The sequence below is a fragment of the Cavia porcellus genome, unplaced genomic scaffold (assembly GCF_034190915.1).
Source record: "Cavia porcellus strain 051 isolate PalLab524CR breed Dunkin Hartley unplaced genomic scaffold, mCavPor4.1 scaffold_29, whole genome shotgun sequence".
NCBI classification, from domain to species: Eukaryota; Metazoa; Chordata; class Mammalia; order Rodentia; family Caviidae; genus Cavia; species Cavia porcellus.
This window is the reverse complement of record NW_026947512.1, coordinates 49,613,045-49,624,335: the sequence shown is the minus strand read 5'-3', so window position 1 is coordinate 49,624,335 and position 11,291 is coordinate 49,613,045.

Genomic DNA, 11,291 nt, shown 5'->3' with positions numbered 1-11,291 from the left:
TCCTCCACTGTCTTTAAGATCAAGACCTAACTGTGGCACAGATCACCCTCTCAACCTGGCTTCTCTTCCTGTGCTAGATGAGAAATCTCACACAGGTGTCTGACACCCACTCCGGAGTGCTCCTTCAGGTAGAGGCGCGGCAGCACCCCATCCCTGAGCAAAGCCCTCAAGCCTGCTTCCCTTGGTGCTCTCTGCTGTGCTGAGTGTGCTGGCCTCATTGGTGCCCACTGATTACAGATGAGTTCTGTCTTCTGAGTGCTTGATGTTTGGATCTCTCCTTTGGTAATTACTTGTTCCTAATGTTTGCCTATTTTGCACTGGAACACACATCATTTTCTTACTAGTTTGCTTTAGATCAGTAAATGTTCGATATTGAGAAAGACTCTCTTTTAATTAGTTTATCCATCCTGTCCTTCATGAAAAGGAAACTCCCAAGATTTTTTTGTTTTGTTTTTTGGCACCAAGGATCGAACTCATGACCTCACACTTGCCAGGCAGGCACTTACACCACTGAGCTAAATCCCTGGCCCCCAAAACTGCCAGTTTTGATGTACTCAAACCCCTTTATTTGCCTCATGAATGTGCTTTGTGAATTGTAATACTCATTCTGGTTTGTTCTGCTGGTAGCCCCTCCTCTAGGATCCTGAGTGGCTCTGTGCACACTTCTTCCATTTTATCCTTTGTAAAGGGTTTCTCCAGCTCTTCTGGCTCGCTTCCTCAAGCATGGCTGCAGGTAAAGAACTGGGTCTTACTCATCCGGAATCTCCAGCATAGTTGTGCCGGTGACCACCCAGTGCAGGCAGAGGGGATGAATGACTCGGTGGCATGCTAGGGGCTAGGTTGGATTCCTATCATGCATTAGTCAAGAGTCTCCCACTCTACGAACTCTTCTATCCACCCTTACCTCAGGCCATCACTAGACACTTAGCTATGCCTGAATGGATAGGAATCTGTCTCCAAGAAATTAGAACTAGGAAGGGAGACTGAGTAAGTTACATCAGATGCTGGCCCTGCAAAGTCATGGACTGTTGGGCAGCCATTCTGGACACCTGTACTAACGATCAGGAATGAAGGAGGGAATCTGCAGGAGAGGGCAGGCAACAGCTCCAGGAGAAAGTGGAGAGGGACAAAATCTATTCTAGTTTCTGATGGGTTCCCTGTTCTTGGTTCTGATCCCTTACAAAGCCTCAGATTTCTTAAGACACTTTCATGTCCCCTCACTAGGAGAAAGCTTGAGCAGATTCTTTTTCCTAATGAGCTAAGTAGCCCAAAGATCCTGACTAGTGTATTTTCTACAGTGAGAATAGTTACAATTTTCACATCTTTGATCAGTGATCAGTGATAATATTAATCTGTCAATATATATTATTGAGAATAATTAATCTTTGCTCAATACATCCTTATAACATCAAAGGCATCTTTTTTAGCTCTCTGAATAAGTACACAAAAGTGGGGTCACAAATCCCAGTTGTCATCCATTGATCTCTCTCTCTGTCATTAATTGTCTACCTTTTTGCATTGTTGTTGTTCTGAGGATTGAGTCCAAGGCCTCACATCCTAAGGATGTACTGGACCGTTGATCCACACCCTATGTCTTTACTTTCTATTTGATAGATGGATGCTAGCATGTTTATCATTACTGAAACAGTAAGTCTTCCTAAGCATGTGGTTCATCTTTTGAAACACAGATTATTTGAACAATACAGATCATTAATTTTGCCATGTGTGTTCTGTTATGCTCTACATTATCATGGTCATTTTGACTTTAGAAGAAAGCCATAAGTTTAGTCTTACCTGGTGAAGAAGATGGGTTAGGATACTTTGCAGCATTCTTTACAAGCCCATCCTTCCATTGGATGGTGTTCATCAGTAGCCATTCACTGATTTTTGATCACATTTCATCAAGACCCTCGTGAAAGGCATCCAGAACTGCTTCAGAAGGTGGTAAGAATAATGAGATAAATGTGTTTGACGTGAGGGGGAGAATTCTGAGAGGGATGAATGGCAATGTGTCTTTATTATAATTTATTTTTAAAATTTAAACATTCTTTGTATATTTTGATCAACAGTGATATATATATATATACCATCTTCACTACATATATACATACACTAGCTCCCCTAAACCCCTAGAAAGGCTGCACTGGTGGAAGATGAGAAGGCCAAAAAGCAAAATTCAATTACTCAAGACATAATGCTAGAAATGAAGTCAAGATCGGTATCGTACCCAGGGTACCCTGCTGTGGCAATTCTGAGTGCTTCTTGCCTATCCATTAAAGCAAGTTTGGCATTATTTATGTGTATAGTTCTGTGTGAGGAAATTCATTATTTTTTAATTATAGAATACAAATACTTCATGCTTATAAATATTGTTTTTCTTAGTCCTTAGTAATGTTTGGCTTTGCTTTTAGGATAAATTATATAGACTGGCTCAAAGTGAATATGACAAAAATAATTACTTTTTTTTTTTGTAATAGTAACTGCTCTCATGGAATCTATTCTGCCATATTTCTCACTGAGCAGTTAGCAATTCACATTGCATTTAAACAGGAGCAGAAGTGACTCTCCCTGCCATGGACAAGGCTCTAAGTGGCCCAGTGCCCTTCTAACACCACTGAGCATTGTGTGTTTGGGGCTACTTCATAAACCCAGACTTCTAGGTTCTTCTTTTTTTTAACTTCGATACTTTTGAATGACTGGGAGATACTAAGAGAAGCCATCGCACAAACCCCAGGTCTCCTGTGCTCCTCAGGCCCGTGTCTTGACTTTCTCTACCTGGGTCTTGACTTTCTCTCCCTGAGTCCTCCCTATGTAGCAGGATAATTGCTTTGGAGGAAGAGCTGAACTTCATCCAACCATCCACGACTTAGGGAAGGAATACACAGAAAAGGGAAAGGTCCTGGAACCTTAGTGTCATACTTATTAATCACTCATGAATATTCTGTAAAATATCAGTGTTCTGGCTACATATAATGAAAAAACCTTTTGGATATGAGCTAAGTTACTCTGAATTCAGCTTATGTAGACTGTCACTATAAAAGGACCCATCTCCTTTATTTTCAAAGTCATAATTTAAATGACAACCAAGTACGTTAAGTGGCTTTTGTGAACTCCCTGCAATCTTTGCATACTCAGACTTATTTAGTGTAAACTGTGCAGAGCAGACCTGCGATCTATAAACCATGGGGGTAAATGGAACAAAATAATCCCTTATGTATGAGTGTTTCAAAGTCATACTTTTAAAATATTGTGGGGATAAATTACTCGTTGCCATTGTATGACTTTCATCACAAAGGGACTTAAATAAGGCTGCTAGGCTATCTGATAAATTAATCATATGTTTCCATTCCTCAGTGACTATTTCTGTCTTACTTCCTGTTGAAAACAATGCTTGAATATCCAAATTATTCTGTTTCTAGTATAAAGATTGTAGAAACAGAGTGGGAACTTCACAGAGATAGCACCGATATAGGAAAAATATAGTTCCCCATGTGCTAGATGTCAGATGTCTCAAGTTTGTGACCCTCAAAGTTGAAGAATAAATTCCAAGGAACATTGGAGGTTAAGAGTAGAAAAAGTTTATTGAGAAATAGCTCCTAAGAGACAGAAGAGTCCTAAAAGTTGGATGCCACCAAGGTCCTTTGCCAGGGATAATTTATACAGCAAAATAACAATATGGGTATAATGTGGATCAAAGCAATAAATAATCAAGCAATAAAATTAAAAGTATAGCTGCTTAGCTAGTATTGATCCAGTGGGGAAGTGGGGTACACAGCAAGGGTATAGGCTGACATCAATAATCCTGGCTTATCTATAATTTCTAAAATGGAATACTTTAGGGAAAAGATGGGTCCAGATGTTCTGATCACCCATCTGGGTGTCTGATGCATACCTGGACTTGATGGGATGGATAGTACCAATTATAGCATAATCTCAAATTTCCATTCACCCATTCGGGAAGCATTCAGGTCTTACCTTTGTGACTTTAATCTCCTTGCCTTCTTCACATTCATCTTCAACACAGTCTTGATGTATTTTCATCTTTTGCACTGACTTCCTCAAGGATCTGAGCCTATCTGACTGCCTATTAATTTCTACCTAACTTAGCTGCATATGATACTATGATAACAGCAAGGTCCCAGTTCTCACCAAGGGAACTTGCCTCTAATTTTTCCAAAGTTGGTTCAACATTGCTATTTCTTTGTTGATTTTTTAAAATCTAGTTGATCCATCTGTTTGTGTTAACAGAGTAATGAGGTCGCCCACTGTAATTCTGTTTATGTTTACCAGTCTTTTATATCCAGTAGTATTTGTTGTATAAAGTTAGGTGGGCCATTGTTTGGTGCCTACATGTTAATAATTGTTATTCCCTTAATCAATATGTAGTGACCTTCTCTGCCGCTTATGATCAGTGTTGGCTTGAGGTGCAGTTTTTCTGACTATAAAATAGCTACATCTACTTTAGGGGGAGATTCTTATTGCATGGAGTACTGTGTTACAGCCTTTGATTTTTAACCTTAGTTTCTTTTTGGTCAAATATGTTCTTATAAACAGCATGCCATTAGACTTTGCTTCTTCATCAGTTCTGCTAGTCTATGTCTTTTGATAGGAAACTGAGACCATTCACATTGACTTGCTACTGTTAGATAATGATTTATTCCTGTCATTGCAATATTTTTCTATTGCTGATTCCTTGCCTTTCCTTCTACTTAACTTCTCAACTTACTTGTATATTCACTCTATTAGACCTTTTGTCATTTTTAGCTTCATTGGCTTTTTCTAGGAGATCCTTCAGAATTTTTTGGATGGCTGAATTTGTGGTCATGAATATTTTCAGGTGCTCTTCATCACGAAAATATTTTATTTCCCCATCAGTTTTGAAAGATAGTTTTGCAGAATATGTCAGCCTGGTTGGAAGGTACTTTCTTTCAGGGTTTGCAACACTTCATTCCAAGCTCTCGTGGCCTTCAATATTTATGTTGAGAAGTCTGATGTAATTCTAGTGGGTTTACCTTATACATGTTTAATTGCTTTTCTCTAACTGCCTTTCTGATTGTGGATATTTGGGGCTCAATATCCTTCACTTATCTGCATATTAAATAATTTTCCTTATTTAGAAAGTTTTCTGCTGTTATTTCAGTAAACATGTTTTTTATGTCACTTGTGCTATCTTCGGGTTTTTCACTAATTTTAGTTCTTCTTACATTTGTCTTTTCTGAGTTACATAGGAGTTGTTGGATCCATTTTCATGTTCTCTTGCTGTTTTAAGGGAACTCTCAGTAATTGGTCACCAACAACAGCCATGTCTTCTAGCTCTAACACTTTGTCCTCATACTGATCACTTCTGCTGCCTATAATTTTAATTCCTTGCATTTTTATTTGGATTTTAATGGATTCTCTTTTCTATGCTGATCATTTATGCTTTGCATCATTTTGTGTGGCTCTACTGATTTCTTATTAGTGCCTTCCACAGGTTCACTGATCATTTTCTATCTTTTCACTTATACCTTCTGTGGCCTTGCAAATGCCTTATTGATCTGTTTTGTGATCTCTCCTGATATCATTTTGAAGAATTCAGATGGGTGCCTTTCGGTTTCCTTCCCTTCAGTGCCCCATGGATGAACTTTGGGGTAGCTGGATGTTTGGGGACACATTTGGTTGTCTTCTTGTGTTTTTATTTGTTTGTTTTTCTGTTGAATCTTGCAGGTTGATTGTAGCCAAAAGCTTTGCTTTTAGAGTGGCGATCTCTTAATGTCCCCTTTTTGTGGTGTCCTCTGGGCATGGCTAACTAGTGACCTTTTCCTCTGTCCTGGGTTCTGTCCTCCTCTGTTTACATGAGATGGAAGGTTATAGTATTTGGCCCAGTACCCAGTTCTCCAGGAATAGACCACGGTATTGTTAATGCCTGCAAAGCGAACCAGATATTGGCACCTCAAGAAAACAAATAGAAACACCTATGACACCTTGGTAATGGTAATAAAATCAGCACCAATTTTAGGGTCAAATATAAACTAAGTATTGATAAACCCTAAGGACCAGTAATGCACCACCCTTAACTATAGAAAACAGTTCTGTAATTGTAACATGAACACTAAAACCAAATACTGACTTCCTAGTGAACTATAGTTCCTAGTGAACTACTTAATGGAACAACTTTACTTCTACTAACAATAGAATCATATTCAATAGTAATAGCATAAACTTAACTAATCATCTACAGATTCATAACACTTAATAATTATACTAATAAAGTTAGAGGGGAAAGAGATCCAGAGAATAAATAAAGCAAAATTTAAGTAATTAATCAATGGAATATGAAGAAAAGAGAAAAATGAGAGGAGGTTCCTATTGAGGAATAAAAAGAAATTAATAGTATTATATAAGAGTCACAGGACAGAATGAACAAGAAAGATAAACAGTAAAGTACAGGGAATGAAAGAAGAAAGAGAAAGAGAAGTTAAAACTAGAAAAACAAAAAGACACAAAATTAAAAGAAGAAAAAAGGGAGAAAAAATGCCAACCTCCCTCAAAAAAAAACCGGTGAAGGAAAGATAATAATACAAAATAGAAAAATCAAAAAGATCGCAACAAAGAAAAAATTCCTGTTTTTGAATGAGTGGTTTCTCTCCAAGATTTGCAGTATTGCAATTCAGCCAATCATGATGTTCTCTACCTAACTTAAGGGCCTATGTGTTTTTAAGGTGTCCTCCCTGCACCACAGGCCTTCTCTGTTCATTAACCCCAATTAGTCTGTGATTATCCCTCAAGCCAAAGTATGTCCCTCCTCCCATCGGTGGATGGGAAATACTATCAGCCCTCTGGTCTCTGTTGGCTGTAGATCATAGACTGGGAAGCCAAGTGACTGTTGGACTTTGTTGTTAGACTTAATTTTGACAGTGCTGGTGTCTGACTGGACCAAGGAAAACTTGGCAACAGACAGGCACCAAACGTACACATGTGCACATAAACATCAGCCTAAAGGCTAGAAAGCTGTACTTAACTCTGTCCATAATTAGTTTTCCACATATCTGCCCTGTACCTCTTCCATTTCCCCCTCTCTGACCCAACTGATCTCCGTATTTCTCAACACTCCCTGTGGTGGTTAACTAACCGTCAGCTTGACTGGGACACCCAGCTGAACTGAGTGGGCATGGTTCCGGAGGTGGAAGAACCACTGAAGGAAGATGGTTGCCCAAGCAGTATAAAAGGAGAACAGGAAAGAAGGATCTCATGCCGATTTGGAAGAGCTTTGTTCCTGTAGTTTGCTGTTGGTTTTCATCAGGCTGGAAACCTGTTTGGCTGAACGCTGTTTTTGGGGGGTTTTTTGTTTGTTTGTTTGTTTTTGGTTTCGATACTGGGAACTGAACTCATGATCTCACACTTGCCAGGCAGGTGCTGTGCCCTGAGCCATATCCCCAGCCCTAAAGACTTGTCATCGGATAGAACAGGAGTAGCATTTCCTTGCTTGATTGATGTGGCAAAGTAGGGTTTTTTGGTGTGTCTTTTTTTTTTTTTTTCTTTCCTTCTTTTCTTTCTTTCCAGGCAAGCCCTCACACATCTGAGCTGTAACTCCACGCTCTGGTCCTCACCTTTACTCAGCCTTCGCCTTGAGTGCTTCAGCTTCCAGCACCACCTTCCAGCCCCGCAGCACAGATCCCCCAGCCTCCAACGGTGATCTCTAGGCTTTGCGGCAGACGCTCAGCTCAGAGTTCCATGGCAGACTCCTCAACCTCCGGATAGGGAGTCCTAGGGACCCCAGCCTGCCTGTGGCTAGATTCTCCAGATCTCCTGCACTCTTCTGCATTTTGGCTCTGTGGGTGGCTACCGTCAGTTAAATTGTAAATTTCTGTGTCTTGCATTAGATTGGTTTCCCAACATTCCTGTGGTTTTCAGCTTTAAAAGCCTAATTCCCCCGCTGTGAGGCGCACAGTCTCCAAATTGGCTCCTGGGGATTGTGCCGCCAGGCCTGGCCTAAAATAAAGCCTTTGCTCCCCAAATTTTAATTTCTTGCTTCCTTGGGTTTTATTCCAGGGTTCGAGCTATCACAGATAAATGCATTCTTTTTTCTGTGACTTTAAAAAAAAAAGCTTGTAGAAAATTGATAGTACTATAAGAAACTCCTATGTGCTTCTTATCCCCACTTTATCAAGCCCCCATTTATTCTATCATTTTCTCTATGTTCATTCATTACACCTATAGTTTGCTAGATCTGAGTTTCCATCTATACCATTTCTTTTTAAACAAAATAACTTCCTTTAGAACTTCTTGCATATCAGATTTGCTGCTCCCTAATCATTTCAATTGTCATTTGTCTGAAATATTTATCTATTGTATATTTGGCCAGGGATGGTGGTGTATGCCTGTAATTCCAGCATTTAAGAACCTGAAGAGAGGTAGAGGTAGAGGCTTGCTGCAAATTTGAGGTCAGCCTAGATTACAAAGAGAGTTCCAGGTCAGCCTGAATTTATATAGTGAGACTGACTCAAAAACAGTAATAATAGGGCCAGGGATTTAGCTCAGTGGTAACTGCCTGCCTGGCAAGTGCAAGGTCATGAGTTTGATCCCCAGAACCAATAATAATAATAATAATAATAATAATAATAATAATAATAAATGAATAAACAAATGCTGTATATTTGTAATAGTTGTTTTCAAGTGTTTGCTAATTCAACACTGAGGTCAGGTTATATTAACTATTTTTTTCTGTTGACCGTGGGTCTCATTTCCTGTGACAGATTTCATACTCTAATTCCTACTCTGGGAAGCAGTTGAAAACTCTTTTCAGTTTTTTCAGCCTTTTAGTTATTTTGCTTCTAGGAGACTCCTTTGTAGATGCGTTGTTTAGGATCAACCTAGAACTTGATATTTATGTGCAGATTTTGGAGTGTCTCCCTCTGTGGTCAACTTGAATGGACAGAATTTTCTGCACATTTCATTTTATTCTTGTGGTGCTGGAGATTGAACCTAGAATATGAAATATGTAAAAAATTCTGTCCATTCAAGTTGACCAGAGGGAGGCACTCCAAAATCTGCATATAAATGTTGTCAAGTTCTTTGCTGATCCTAAACAATACATCTACAAAGGAGTTTCCTAGAAGCCTGGCAAAAAAAAATTGTAATACCTATACTCTTCTCTCACCAATACATTTATGGTATGTATTTTCTCAAGAAATATAGATTTCTTAGGACAAAACTAGTTGCAGTTAAGTTTAACAACAGGAAGACAGCTGCACTTTATAAAAATTTCCAGCCTTTTTCAATTGGTTTGAAATGTCTCAAAATAGATCTTTATAAAAATTTCAAGCATGAATCACTCTTTCATAAGTGAGAACTTTCTCTATTTGGAAGAAAAGAAACTCTGGAGTTAAGACCATTGACATAAAAGAGATAGGCCAATACAGAGCTCATCTGGGGCTGAATCACTTACCTGCCTGGCCACTGCATGGCCTCTCTCACCTCACTTTCCCACCCATAACATGTACTGCTGCTAACCTACTTATGTAGTTTAGCTTTTCACTATTATCCCAGATAAATGGCAGGGGATACAGAAATATAGAATCCTGCTAGGGTTAGAGGTTAAGGAATAGGAGTTGTCAGTTTAATTCTTCATCATCATTCTTAAATTCTTACACAGACCTGTCTTACCCACACAGGATTCCACAAGGATGAGAAGACAGTCGGGAGTATTTTTCTTTTGTAAGCTTGGCTCTGGCTTTATTGGGAAGTCAAGTGGGACATAAATTAAGACTAAGCTCACAGTCCCCACTCAAAGTTCTATTTTAAATATAGGTTGGAGTGAGGCCACGTGTCCTGATTTCCACTGAGATTCCTGGCACCCCTTCGCAATGCCATTCTGCTACTAGAATAAAGCGTCCTATGAGAAAGGGTGTTGTCCTGTTAAAACAGAACCATCACATCAATGAACTCCTTGGCTTCCTCAATATTCTTTTATTCTATTTTCCACATTAAATTTAACATCAGAACTATTTTTATTACAATTTTATCTCATTTCTTCTGAATACTTATTTTTAACATTGCAACTTTCCCATGAACCTTGTATTTGAGTTTCTGATGAATTTCATAATGTCCAGAGACAGCATGAGGCCAACAGTGAGCATCTGCACCCTCTGAAGCTAACTTCAGGCCTTAGAGCAGCTGGCTGTGAACACCTAACAGCAATCTGTTAACACACTCCCTGTATACCAATGGCAGCTACTGGGTGCTCACACCTTGGAAGAGGAAGGAGGGAGGGACGGGGAGGGGAACATAACTGTTGACTACTACTTCATCTGTCATTTCAGCCTGCTTCCAAAGAAAACAGTTCCACCAGATCATGAAGGGCATGGGGCAGAAGCAGGCTGAGGGCTGGGGTCACTTTGAAGTATGGCTGCAAGGCTTCCACCTCTTCCCAGCTCAGCTGTTGAAGCAGTGAAATAACTTCAAAGCTGGACCTGCTGGTGTTCCTGCCAGTGGGGTGCATGTGAGGCTCTAACGTGGCTCTAAGGAGAACGTGAGGAAGAACAGATCTTCTCTCACTTGATAGTCTGTTGCTCACCAGTCCATGTGGTTTGTTATGACTATCTCATGAATGCAACCAAAACAAATGATTTCACTGTGTAATTTATATTTCTTTATGTAAGCTGTTTTTACAAACCTGAAATGGCCAGTTTTCATAACCTATCCAGACTGTGCCACATGGTGAGTAGTGAGCCACTATCACTCCTGATTAAACCCTCCACTCAGGAAAGTGTGCGGGAGTTTTCCTAAGGCAGAGAGAGAGAGTCTGAGACTGTCCCTGGCTGTCCCACTTCTGCTCAGTCTCAGACTTAACCTGAGTTAAAAAGAATCATTGTACTTGGGCAACAATTCACCTTGTACAGAGTACTGTACACATTTTTTGATGACAGTAAATTTTAAAAGTAAATGCAATTTCTCTGAATGATTTTGTTAAAGTTTAATCTTCACTTAAAGGTTATTCTTTAGTTTCACAATAATAGAAAGGAAACACTTGAAATGACTTTTAACTAACTCTTAAAAATAGCTTTAATTAAACAATTGGTTAAGTATACATAGTTGAACTTTTCTCTACCACTAGTTCCTATCAGCTTTTACTTAAAAAACATGAAAAAGGATAAAAATATTTCATTGTAGAGTATAAAACAGCACACTATAGCAAGGTTTTAGAAGTGCTTACTATGAGTAAAAAAATGCAGAACAAAGCAGAGAGCAGCCTTAAAAACTGACAATGACATAACTGAAAAGCAAGTTGCCAACAGCGGCACAAGAGTGGG